The sequence below is a fragment of the Mytilus edulis genome, chromosome 14, assembly GCF_963676685.1.
Source record: "Mytilus edulis chromosome 14, xbMytEdul2.2, whole genome shotgun sequence".
In the NCBI taxonomy this organism is placed as follows: Eukaryota; Metazoa; Mollusca; class Bivalvia; order Mytilida; family Mytilidae; genus Mytilus; species Mytilus edulis.
Window position 1 is genome coordinate 35411163 of NC_092357.1, and position 15015 is coordinate 35426177.

Genomic DNA, 15015 nt, shown 5'->3' on the forward strand with positions numbered 1-15015 from the left:
CTAATTTCAAACAAAGGTTAAAAACACCAGTTTAACAACTAATAATTAAAGTCATAGTCAGCATGTGTTTTTCAAAAATCTGGGTAAAAAAGCTGTCTATCCACATGCTTTCCACACAAAAATTACCAGAAAGAGCTCAGTATCGGCTTCTCAAGTAAATATTTCGCTACTTGTTTTTGTTGGTTTAAATAATTATGTGTATACCAGTATCAATGACTGAACCGTAAATAAACCTATTTCCCATCGTGACATATTTATTGGAATAGAGTGGCTATTGCGGTGGATGAGTAAACTGGAGAAACGTGTCCTCAAAATATGACATGAAACGAACATTTTGAACTGAGCAGCTCTTGAAAATTAAACAATCCTTTACAGTTTTCACTTTTCGAGACTGAATAGTACTGAATTTGCTACAGCGGATAAGTCTGAAAATTGACCAAAAAGACTAAACATGACTCAATTATTTATTGTTCAAAACCTTTTATTGATGTTAAGATAAAATTGACCGTTTCAGAAGTTGGCTCGTTATCAATGACGCCACTGGTTTCAGTATTTTTTTCATTAGGTCTTACTAACTTTCCGTAGAACGACCTATTGATTTTATTAGGGTTATGTTTTTTTTTCTTTCGCCTAATTTTTTTCTGTCGCCGTATTTTTGTGTCAAACGATGTCGCGTCTATACGCTTTTGAAACTGACCCTGTATGACCGAGCAGATTTTCTTCATATGAGATCTCCTTCGCAACCGTAAAAGAAAACGACAAATTGTTTTTTAAAATTGCTCGTTATATCCTCAGAATGTTACGTTTTATTTTGAATGAAACGTTACGAACACTCCATGTGAGAGTGTGAGAGTTATTCCCCCTTATGCATTTGATATACGTGATATGCATTTCTAACTGATAAACCTTAAGTGATAGAGATCTAGGGTATTTTGATTTGAGGTCAAAAAAAATAAATAAAGTAGTTCAAGGGCAGAAGTCAGATGTCAAGGTCATATTCTAAACTTATATTTTTAGCTTAATTTCACTTCTTTTCAAAAACCGTAAAAGATAGCAACAATATATTTTACTAAATTTTTTTTCTTCAAAAAATTGTTATTTGCGCATTTCAAAACACATACATTTTAGTTGGAAAGGTACGCTTACATTAATTTTGAGTTTTCTCTCCTCTGATATTTTAAATCACGTGTATCGTGAAATAACTCATTAACCACATATAATAAAGACCTACTGTCTTTTGATTTTAGGTCTTGGGTTGATGACCTTCAAAATGAGGTCAATTTCAAAGGTTTCTAGAATGTGATCTTTGCTTTTACTGCATGATAACTCTCTCAGTTTTTGATTGATTCCTCGATTTGCCTTTCCTTATCAATTAACAGTATTTCCCTATCGTAAGCATATATCGTCTTAATATATTTCTGATATAAAAACTAAAAGGAGTAGGTTCAGTAAGACCCCTTTTTGGCCTCAAAATATAGCAGTTTTAGAAAATCGTGAAAATGTAATCGTTTAGATATTCATTGCACAGTAGAATGCCTCTACTACATAAATATGGGCTGTTTTTGACAACACAATGCACATATATCGGGTACTAGCATCATGAAGTCATGCTAAATTATCTGACTGTCATTAAAGTGAGAGGGTTAGCGCTATAGAACCAGGTTTAATCCACCATTTTCTACATTTGAAAATGCCTGTACCAAGTCAGGAATATGACAGTTCTTGTCCATTCGTTATTTGATTTTGCCATGTGATTATGGACTTTCCCAATTGGCTCTAAGTTCAGTATTTTTGTGATTTTACTTTTTACTGAAATCTTCACAATTGTAGCATTTTAGTTAAATTTTAAACGGTTTCCGTCTGAAATGAAAGTGGCCGCATTCGTGTTCATTCATAATATTGAAATGTAAGTTGTATTTGATGATAATACATAATATATATAAAGATTGAGGATGAACACGGATGCGGCCACTTTCATTTTTGACAAAAACCATCTGAAAAGTGACGATTTTTGGCATATTTGATAGATTTTTCATATTTAAGCTCGAATCGGGGCGTTTTAAATGACTTATTAAGTTAAAATCTTCCACATTAACGACTTGAATCAATTGAAATAGACACTTAAGTGTTTAGAAAGTTTCTAAAATCTTTCGTTAGATGAACTTGAAAATTGAGGCCGAAATCGACCCTTACCGGACCTACTCCTTTGGCATACTTCATCTTCTAAACATATGGTCTTTCCTATTAACGCTTCTAGTTAAAAGCCACCAAACGGAAAGTCAGTAACTGTGGTTTAACAAGTTTTTAATGCGTGATCCATTTTTTTTTTACCTTTGTTACTTTTTGGGGAAACTAGTAATGGCTTTCACATGTTTCATGTATTATTGGATTTTGTAATTGCGTTTGCTTGAAAGGTGACAGTTTGGTCTACAGAATACGTTTTACAATTTTTGAAGTCCCCCTCTGAATGCTGGATATTCTTTCTGTCGTATGTTATTTTTTTCCGTAACATAATCCAAACTACATCATGAACAATCGACAATTAATTATGTATTTCGAGCCCATTACTTGCTTAATAAAAGTATCATTTGAATTATTTGCAAGTTAACATTTTCTTAAAAGAAAAAAATTGCCACCAAATGTCTAAATTTATTTTTGAACACATACGTCTGCCATCGACGTTTTATTGCTCCATAATTCAGAGTACCTTCTATTCTAGATATATTTATTTTACTTTATAGTTAATACATCGTTATTTATATTTCTTTAATTTCTGTATCATACCGTGAATTAAAATACATTCAAATATGTTAACAATAATTAAATTTGAAAGTATACTTATTTATTAAATTAAATAGAAATTAGTTGAGGAAACGTCTTAAAATTAAGATACTCTTAAATCTGTTAGGGGTAAAACAAATACTATGAACACAGTGAGATACATGTATGATGAAAACTAACGAGAAACTACTACCAAAAGTAGTATTTGAAGGACATTGCAGTAAACATATATCATGTATATAATACAAAATAGTAACACCACACTTGTATCTACATTAATAGTTATCAAAGGTACCAGGAATATAATTTAGTACGCCAGACGCGCGTTTAGTCTACATAAGACTCATCAGTGACGCTCATATCAAAATATTTATAAAGTCAAACAAGTAAAAAGTTGAAGAGCATTGAGGATCCAAAATTCCAAAATGTTGTGCCAAATATGGCTAAGGTAATCTATGCCTGGGATAAGAAAATCCTTAGTTTTTCAAAAATTCAAACAGGAAATTTATAAAAGTGACCACATTATTGATATTCATGTCAACACAGAAGCATTAAAAGAGATTTAGAACGCTAAGGGAACTTTCAAATGCATTAATAAAAATAATAATGACAAGGTCAAAATGAAAAAAAAACGAAAAGACAATCAAATCTTTAAGAAACAACGTTGCAAACTCAAACCGTATTAAAGTCAGCTGACCCCAAGGGCGGTGAATGATTTAGCACAACATTGAAAGTAACGGCATCAAAACAACCTGTTTGGATCATTTAATGACGTTAAGAATGCTTTTTGTTTAGTTTGCTCTGAAATATCATGTAGACATGGTACCCCCTTATCCATCATAAACGTACAGACGTACTCTTTTTTTAAAACTTAGTCCGAAATAACAACCAATGAGACAATACAAAGACACCAAACATTTTAATCAGATGATTAAACAAAAAGATATCTTTAAGGTTATAGGAATATAATATCAAAGCTGCCATCATTGTGATAACTATGAACATTTGATATATCAAAATGTCAGGAAAGGCTACTTTGTTAATTATTGTACACATATTTTCCTTTTGTAAGATATACATTAGTTTCATATTGTGCTTTATTATCAAGATTTTGACACCTGTTCAGGTGTATGACACTTGTAATACATTCGTGTGATGTGTTTTGCGCTTTCGATTTTGCCATTTGATTAGGTACTTTCTGTTTTGAATTTTTCTTTGGAGTTCGGTATTTTGGTGATTTCAATTATTTTTAACAAACCTATGACTCAAAGTTGTCTAAATAAGTTCTCCTTTCACAAAAATCGCCCCCATCAGAGCCGACGTCTCAGGTCATTTTTTATCGCCATTTTGTCTTAGATCTGTATTGTAATCTGAATTGAAATTAAACCAATTTCCAATTGTAACACATTGATTGCATAATTGATTGCATTCGTCCCAACTCGATCAATGCCGTTTTGTCATCAAAGAAAAATCGTAGAGTCTTCACCTAAGGATTGCCGACTGACGGATTACTCACAAGTAAACTAAGTTTGATTTTAAGGGGGCTTGCGGGTATTACATAATTTTAAATGCAATAAAATGCATGTTTACACCAAAGGGAGATAATTTGGAGCTGTTTCAATGATATACATTTTAAAGTCATCTGGGGCCAAAACAAATTGAATTTTTTGGTTGATTTTTGTGCCATATGATGAAATAACAACTAATAAAGTAATAAATAAAATTTGTAATGAAAAAAAAATGTTCAATTTTTTCTGAAATTTTTGTACACTCGAGCCTCCTTGAACGAACTCAAAAGACTAAACAAGACATTATAACTCTGGATTCATTTATATTCGTTGTTACCCATTTTCATGCATTTTCGTGGATAAATAATTCCGTTGTTTTGCAAAAATCTGCATATTACCTAATAGATCATTTGTAATTCGTTTAATACTTAATTTCTTGGTTCTCATGTACCCACGAAATCCACGAAAACTAGAATCGAGTGAATAATATTGCATCCATAGTATGTCATTTACTGAATTGTTTTAATATCCAGACTGAGCAGTACTGATTTTACTTCAGCAAATAAGTGTGAAAATTGACCTGAAAACTTTTCATGACTTAAATATTTCTTAGTTTGAATTTCGGTCGATTTTAGGACCAACATGACCTTTTTTGAATATAATTTACTTACAAGTACCCACTGACACATCTGGTCTCACTGCTTTTGGATTCTGTCAGTTTTTGTTTGTTACATTGATTTGCCTTACGAGATGTTAACATTGTAAGCATATGTCGCCTTACTTTATTCCTGATAGTTAAAAAAGTATTTTGGTGTAAAATCAACCTGTTTGGATCATTAAGTAATGTCAAGGCTGCTGTGTGTTTGGATTGCCTGATATGGTATCTTCTTGTCCCTTATCATAGTCCATGCACATACTTATTTGTTAATATCGTCTGAAATTACAATCAGTCAGACGATACAAAGAAGTCTAAGACTCGATGATTAGACAAAACACATATATTTAAGATTATAGGAATATATATATCAAAGCTGATATCATCATCATAACTGAGAACTTTTAATATCTCAAAATGTCAGTAAAGGTAACTTTGTTAATTATTGTATACATGTTTTATTTAATATAAAGTATACGTTTTATAGCGCGTTATTTGCAAAGTTCTGACACCTTTGTTATATTTCAGTCAAAGGTCACAAAGTTGGCAGTAACCTCAGTATGACTAGAACAAAAATCAAGTCATCTTCAAAGGGTGTTTTTTCTTCTTTCTAAAGTATTAGGATTATAACACAATGCTGAATGCTGCACTTCGATTTTTGACATTTTTAACTACTGTGGATTCACTTATTTTCGTGGGTACCAATTTTCGTGGATTAAGAAAAACTTCCATATTCATGGATATTTAATTTCGTGGTTTTGCTGAAGTCTGCATAAAAACCTATAGAAAAATTATCATTCGTTGAATATTTAATTTCGTGGTTTGACTGTGCCCACGAAATCCACGAAAATTGGTATCCATTGAATAATAATGAATCCACAGTATTGTGTCTGTTTGTTTTGTTCACACATCGCTGTCAATATAATCGAACTTTATGCGACAGTGTACAAGTGAAATGTATAGCCCACTCTATAATCAGGTTTTATCCAACCTTTTCTACAGAAGAAAATGCCTGTACCAAATCAGGAATATGAGAATTGTTATCCATTCGTTTAATGTGTTTTGCTTTCAATTTAGCCATTTGATTACTAAGTACTTTCTGTTTTGAATTTTAGTCGGAGTTCGAGTTTTTTTCATTTTACTTTTTTAACTAAAATCTAACTTAAAGTTGTCTAAAACATATGCTCTTGACACACAAATTTCTCTAAAAGAACTCTGTGCCGATGTCTCCAGTCATTTTAGTGACACATTTTCGTTGTCTTAAATCTGTGCAGTCGTCGGAATCATAATTTATCTTATTTTCTATTGTAACATATTGGTTGCATTCGTCACAACTCGGCCGATTCCGTTACTTTATCTAAGAGTTAGCGTAGCTGATTCACCCGAGGATTGCTGATTGATCTTGGTTGGGATAAGAGTCATAGGGAATTGTATGAATATTTAATCGGAGACGGATACTATCGCTTCACCAATTTTGATCTAAAACGGTCTTAAAAGACTTCATGAGCCATTATTATTTCATTTACAGTAAATTGTTCATTCCCAGACTGAATTTGATGCAGCGGATAAGTCTAAAAATTGACCAAACGACTTAACAAAACTTTATTATCTTTTTGTCCGATATGTCGGTTGATGTTAAGAAAAAAATAACCGTTTCAGAAAAGACTTTGAATTCAAAAATTATTGCGAGCATTTAGTATCGCAATTTTGTCGTTTAAGACTAAAATGCGATTTATAAATATTTTTAAACAGGATTGAGAAAAATCTTGTTCAATTCATATAAACAAAATCCAAAATGCTAGTTGAAATTATTTCGATTAGAATCCTGTCCCACGTATAGCAATAATACAAAATATTGCAATCATTTCTGTATTGATAATAAATCGTTTACCAATACACGCTACATCGTAACTCATCTGGTCTCACTCCTTATGAATTATCGCAATTTTTATTTCTTACCTTGATTTGCCTTTCTTATCAATTAACGAGATTTTACCCCTCGGTTAACATCTGTCAGTTTAATCTGTTTCCGGTAAAAACAATAGAATTTCGAATATTTTATTTTATAAACTTTTGATCTGTGGCATAATTTACATACTTCTAGTAAACATCCTCTATAGAAACGTCAGGGACAGTGCTTTGACTATTTCTATTTTGTAATTAGATTGGTTGGTTCTTTCGATGCTACATGTAAATGGGGAACTAACATGTGCCTTGATATCTAACCCTAACTTAGAAACTATCATAAAATAGAAAATGAAAAGGACTCGGTCTTTTACTACGCATTTTCAATTGTTTCCTTCTTATTCATCGTCATCGACAACGTCTTGACAACTCCAATTGCTTTATGACGTCAGATGAATGACATTACTTATGTTATTTCGTATTTCACGTTGCTATAATAGGCCATATGACACATTACCGTCTCTTCCTATAAAGCAATGATATATTTGATCGATAGTATAGCTCGATTCTTTTATGTATATGATGCTTTGGGTAATATACAATAAACAAATAAAGAAACTGATTTCAAAATATCAACCTAACAATATTGTGTTCCTATACCAAGATAAGTCAACAAATCTGAACCTTGTTTGTTCTGTTTTTGAATAATGAGTTTGCATATTCCATTCGTATATGTCGTTTCCCTCTGCCTTTAATATTAAATAGGCAGATATAGTTATGCAATGTGATATAGTGTACATGTTTTAATATTTGACTTTTTCATGTTTATCTGATACGTATAATAATAGATTTTCAATAAAACATATTTTCACATTTTCAAAAAAAAAAAAGACAAACATCATATGAACAGTGGACTGGAATCAAGACAAAAACAAATTATGTTCTGAAATAAGCAATCAAATACCAAAGACCTTTGTCAATAAAACACATCTTAAAAAGCTCAGCTCATTTTAATTTTTAAACATACGATACGAAGATAGAGGCGAAATACAAAAAATAACAAACTCAATAGTAGCAAATAAACTGTTCCCACCAATTTAAGGTGGTACCTAACACTACAGGGAGATAACTCTGTAAAGTCAGCTAAACGTTTTAATAACGTTGTGTTGTAAAGGGAATATTAAGCTTCTCAGTGATCAAAATTGGTGTTTGTCAAACTGCTATATAACCAGTGTAATTTTTCTGATAAAATGGTTGGTTCAAAATTTTTGACATTTTTACATTTTTGTTAAAGGGTCAAAGTAAATACTTAGTGAAAATTTTATAAAAATTAAACGAGGCAAATTTATTTTAGTGAACGTGTTGGGTACCACCTTAAAAAAGATATCTTTGGTGCTTTGGGAAGGTGAAGTTATCCTACTATGCACGTGGACACAACCAGGGTTGATCATGCATAAATTAAGTAAGTTAGGTAAGTTACAGTCGAAACTGAAAGTTTGTCTTACATAATATTCATCATGTCAGTACAGTTCGATCATATATGAAGTTGACATTGATCAAAAACTACACTCCCCCCTCTACAAAAGTGCTTTTGACTATATGCAAATGAATTAAACAAAACTTAAGTGTTACGAATGATCTTAACAATACCATCACATTTGACAAAATGTAATAGCAGCAACATGATCCTTTTCTTACATGAGTAATATGGTTGTTGAATTTGGATCATCATTCTTAATGTCGTACATCAATGATTCTTTGTTCTTCATAGTTTATACAAACTTAACTATTGTCAGTAAAAACAGAAAAACAAACATATTCTAGTTTATATTTATATATTCACAACACAATAGCAAACTGATTTTATCATTTGGCATTTTACAGGAAGCGTATTATAGTTGAGCTATTGGGCAAGGTTTATAACAGTTTCAAAAATGCAGTTGTTTTTCTATCGGTCGCATAAAAAGAATGTTATGTTAAAACATTTAACCCCGCAGCAATTTTGTCAGGAGCCTATGGCCTTTGTTAGTCCTGTATGCATTTTAATTTTCGTTTCTTGTGTATAATTCGGAGTTAAGTATGAGGTCACTGAACTAGTATACATATCTGTTAAAGGGCCCGCTGAAAGACGCCTCCGGGTGCGGGAGTTTATCGCTACATTGAAGACCCATTGCTGGCCTTCGGCTGTTGTCAGTTCTATGGTCGGGTTGTTGTTGCGTTGACACAGTCCCAATTTCCATTCTCAGTTTTACTAATTTTTGTTTCCCCCTAACACTCAACAGAGTAGACCGATGATTAATTGATTGTACTTTTCTGTTCGTAAAGAATTTATATTTATTTCATTTTACTCTTAAATTCTAATGAGCCACTTTGGGATGAATGCATACCAAGAATGTTGACCATGAAATATCATAATTTTTCATTAAATATAAGACTAAAATTTCAAATATTCATTTAAGTCATACCAAAAGTGCAAATGCAAATATGTTAATTGAATTATGTATAAGTTGAAGTAACGAATGAAAACATTGACATTAAAAGAGAACCAACTTTTAACATACTTTACGTAAGTATCTGACCTTACATATGTCATACATATGTAACGTTGAATTGGTGTTATGTTATGTTCCGTCTGGCGAACGGGAGATAATCAAAACTAATTATGTGCAAGTAAAACAACTTTATTACCGAACTCCAAGGGAAATTCAAAACGGAAAGTCGTTAACCAAAAGGCAAAATCATATGCTCATAGACATGAAACGAATGGAAAACAACTATCATATTTCCGAATTGGCACAGTCATTTGATCATGTACTAAAACTTTATTAAATCTGGTTTTATTGCTAGCTAATAGTATTATTAAAAGAGGGACGAAAGATACCAAAGGGACAGTTAAACTCATAAATTATAAATATGCGTTTTTAATCGATATGGATATTTTTGTATTAATTATGTACTCTTTTCTGTTTTAAGTTTCAAGTCGACGCTGCGTAATCACCGTGTTTGTATCAATTATCTTAAGTTTTGACGCAATTGAGGACGTCTCTGTTAAGGTAGAAACATAGAGTTAAGCAGCTACAAAATATTCTTTGTCAACATTTATTCGGCTTTATATCATTTTGATAATATTTTGAAAAGAATGAATGCATGTGTTAAACATTTCTAACAAAAAATAGATACTTGTTAATAAATGTATTATTTAACACTCATTTTGAAAAAAAAAGATATTCCTTACGTGTTGTCTTCAATAATGTTTATTAGGCCTTAAAAACTTTTTCAAAAGGATACTTTTTGAAACCATAGAAAACTTCAAAGTTCAAAATTCAAACGGCACATTCATTTACAATACAGACTAACATTTAGCATTATTTATAATTAATAGATCGCACACAGTCAAACAAATTCCACGCAGCATGATTCTTATACACTATTTTTTTAACAGGCGAATTTCACTCAGATCAGTTTCACTTGAATTTAGACTCATATGAATTACATGTGAAACTCATAAGCATTCTACAACATACGAGCTTACACGTGAAACTCACGTACAACTAAGTTCATGTGAGTTTAACGTGAATTTTATGTGAAACATTTGAAAATCACATGAACTTCACAAGGAAAAAATCACAAAATTAATTCACGTGAAATTCATTTGAAGTAATATACATTGTAAGCTCTTTGAAGTGAATATCACGGGAAATTTTTCACATGAATATAATGTGAGATGCATGTGAAATTCGCGTGAGAAATTTTGCTTGCATAGTCATCTACTGCAGGCGTCTACCCTGTGCGTTCCCTTATGAATAAATTAGCTGAAGCCGTAATCTTAACAAAGGTATTTGACGTATAAAATATTAGTAATAGGCGTAATGATAACAGTAATTTTGGATTATCTCCCGTCTACCGAAAGCAGAAATAAAATCTTACTTCATCTATTTATTTTTCTCCTGATATATACATCGAAATGCATGTATTGCATATACACAAATGACCGAAAACTTGAGAGTAAAGTTAATTGTATTCGCAAGTCAAAACGTGTTAACTATTTCAAATGTAATAAAATGCATCATTTGTACACCTGCATGTATGATATGATTTCAGATATTTTTAGAGCAAATTGAAAATGACATCTTCATATATACAAGTGATGCTATTTCAATCATTTATATTTTAACTTTGTTTCAATTTCAGGATTCGAACTGGCAAATAACATTTCAAATGAGTAAATGTACATAATTCCTAGGGTGTATGTTTGCCGATCTACAAATGTAAGAAATATTAATGGTTAATAATCTAGACACAGAATCAAGACAATTTTAACCTCTTTGTACAATACAATAGATGCAGAACACTTAAACAAATATATGTTCACTAAGGCAAGTAACAAAATGTTTATTGTCAAAACCATGTCCGAAATTCTGTTCGGGAGAGGCAAAATATATAACCCTTATATGTGGGTTAAAAACACAAAAATCTATACTTTGCACCATTTGCGCATACATATACTTCTATATACACAATATAACATAATGAGACAGACAAATAATCTTACTCTGTGGGAGACTTCGATTGTTTATTAAAAGAATAATTTTTAACTAAAACTGTATAAAGAAGAATAACTCATTTCTTAGCAGTGAAAAAACTACATCTTTCTTAGATTGAAAAAATTAACAAACAAAAAGTGAGAGTACATACAATCCAACACCCTACTTGTAGACATTCTATAAGCAAATAAGTTGTAAATTGAAACAACGTACCGCAAAATATTAACATCGAAATGTTGTTTAGATTATGTGGAATGGGATTCAATCCTTAACTTTCTGAAAACTAAAAAATCATTTAATATTTGACAAAAAAACTAATAATGTGGTTTCAAATAAAATTTTAATGCATCTGTATATTTGAAAACAGTATGCATTCGAATATGGACCAAGGTTAAACCTATTAACATGTTTAGTTTTTTTTAAACGGAAACAGCAATTAACATATTTAACACTTTTTAATCCGAAAACGGAAGTAGAATTAATTCTGATTCCTTGATGTGAAAATGCCAATCAAGTACCATCGAATGCAATGAACATATTTCAATATCAATTTTCATATTTGCATTTCAACAGTAAAATAAAATTTAAGGAAGAAATATTTCAAAAATATTAGTTGATATATAATATACAATGTAACAAGCAGATTTTTTAGCACTTTTTTTTTGTGGATTAAACGCCTTTTTAAAGAAATTTATTGGTGTATAAACTCGACCAATTCACTCAAAAACAAATAAAAGTCCAAAGGACTTGTTTTTATTTAATAGAAGCTTTCAGCAAGAATTTTGCAATGATCCTATTTCTGAAAGCTTTCAGTTTATACATACATCAACCCAATAATTTACTTATTAATAAAGCTAAAGCTTGACGTAGGACCTATTTGGTTAAATATATCCATGTTTTTTGTCTGTTCTTTCTGACCGGGCCCGAATTAGTGGTTCTATGTATATGAATGAATCAAACTTGTAATGTTGACTAATTTCAAGCACATAAAAGAAAGGTATTGTCAAATTACTATGTTACATAATTCAAGCTCACATTGGACTGATAGTAACATATACAGATATATGTGTTAAAGAAAGACAGCTCCATGGGGATAATAAAAGTTACCAATATATGACGTTTCCATTTTTTACTAGTTCTTACTTGTTGATATCGTCTCAAATAGCAATGTTCCTAGCTATATATCTTATTCTTATCTGAGGTTGTTCTTTTAATATAAATAAAGTGGTCAAAATAAATAATGATTTATAATGTTGTACCCCTCCCTTCATTGTTTCATATTGAAAAAAAAATAATTGTGTTTTGATAATAAAGACATACTTTTATGTAAAACCAGAGATCGGTAAGAGCAATTGAATTGTTTCCGAGCTAGACAAACTGCTAAACTGCATTTCATGTGAGATTTTGGAATTTCTATATAAATATATTTCGATTTCCTTTAAAATAAATGATACACCAAGAAATCCAATAAAACATGAGAACTCATAAGATAATTTGACCAATAGCTATATATTAACTAGTATCAATATACCTGTGTTTTTAGTCCACTCCGGTCTTGAATAAAGCATAAAATATAAACTTCAGGTTTTGTCTTATCTGTATACAGGCTATCTTACCAAAAGGGCACCAATATAATTGCTACACAAGTTTCAGCTTTCTAGAAAACATTACAGTGCTTTGCTAGATCAATCTGATAAGCAAGATGTGGTCTTTGTTGTTGTTACAGCGGATTCCATTGAGTGTGTAGCGAAAGGTAATAACTTTTGCTTAGCTTGCTTGTTAGTTGAACCGTGAAGTCATTATTAGGTCAGGTATACTACCCTCCTTTCTAAGTAGCATAGTCCAACAGACAGATCGATTGGTTTTCTGTCGGACTAGTCTATTCTTAAAGAAGGGTAGTTTACCTAACATAACAATGACTTCACGGTTCAGCTAACAAGCAAGCTAAGCAAAGATATTACCTCTGGCTACACACTCAATGGAATCCGCTGTAAGGTATTTAAAATATTTGGTTAGTCTCTTTTCTAGATAGTACTTTTAACTGTAGAGTAGAAATGAAGCATTACGGTAGAGAATTTATTCCAGATCATTGACATTAATATGTATTTTAGCTGTTGGTGTATATGATTACATATATAGTCAGATGATGATCACCAAGAAAGATTTTCATATACGCCCTCATTTTTTTTTATAAATTTGAATTTGACTTGACATTATATACGCAAGCTAAATTATTCAGAAGAGGCAAAGTTATTCATTGATGGTATTCAATCGATCTTGAATACATTATTGCAATTTTCTCCGTACTAAATATCTTCCTCTGTCTAGGATTTGTTCCTTGTTCTAGGAAAAAGGATATTTGACACATCATGAGGAAACTAAAGAAAGCTGATATTTATGACGTGATAAGAAAGCGTGAATATCTTACTAGAATAGTAGCTCCGTACTCGGGACAATCTAGTTACAGGACAATTAACAACACACAATACCTAAGAGGCTAAGTTGGTACAATACTTGGGAACACAATTTTAAAACGTTGATGGATTCAGTCGAGAATTATGCCAGGCATTGAAACGTGCAAAAAGTCGAAGATACTTTATCCGAATGTGTTAAGGTGTTGAGAATAATCAGAATTAAAAGACTTGAATCGGTATATTAATACCCATGCTGCATCATTCTTTAAAAGACCCAAATATTGTAAAACACTTGTGGTGTCATACCACCATTGATTTTCCTATATATTATTTGTTAAATTGCACCTTTAAATCAATTGTGCAGAATTTACCTTGGTTTAAAATAAGGAAATGCTTAGCATAAGTAGAGTTTTATCCTATCGTTTTATACAGTAACAATTTCACATAAACTGTCAATGCGTATTAGAAAATAACCATGACTTTAAGATAACCAATCAAATGTCCTACCCTTCGTTCCTGTATACAAATCATAGTAACCATGTAACCTCAAGTATAGTCTATAAACACACCAAATAAAAAAAGATAATGGTGCTTTGAAACATCCAACAAATATTTATTGATGACTGATTTTTTTAACTGCATGAAATGTAGGACTTATATCATACAACTGCCAAATTCAAAGGGATTTTTTTTCGACCCTTTTTCGTATGCAACTTTCTTTGATTTAGTGGTATCACATCCAAATGAGACTTTTTGGTAGAATAAGCTGAATGCCAATTTCCCCTTGTAATAATGGTTATTTCATGTATAACTGTAAAGTTTGGCATTATCACTTTAATAATTAGAGAACAAAATTTGCATAATGTAAGACAACATCTGAACCCCTTTGAGCAAAATGTCTTATACAAATCTTAATCAAGCTGGATCAAGATAGAATATAGTGAGGACCCATTAATGGTCAAATATTTATCTTATCTGCATATAAACAGAGGAATGTGATATTATAGATGACTTTAGGATGATAAATATCACTAACGAATCTATTTGTCCTCATTTTAAGGTCCCTTTCAATCCATTTATGCCTATCAGGTTTCAAAATTTCATTTTTTACCAATATTTAAAAACATATGGGGATAGTTTACATTTCTTTCTCGAAAGAAATGGGATAACAAATGAGTACATAGAGAATTCAAAGTGAATGAATTATT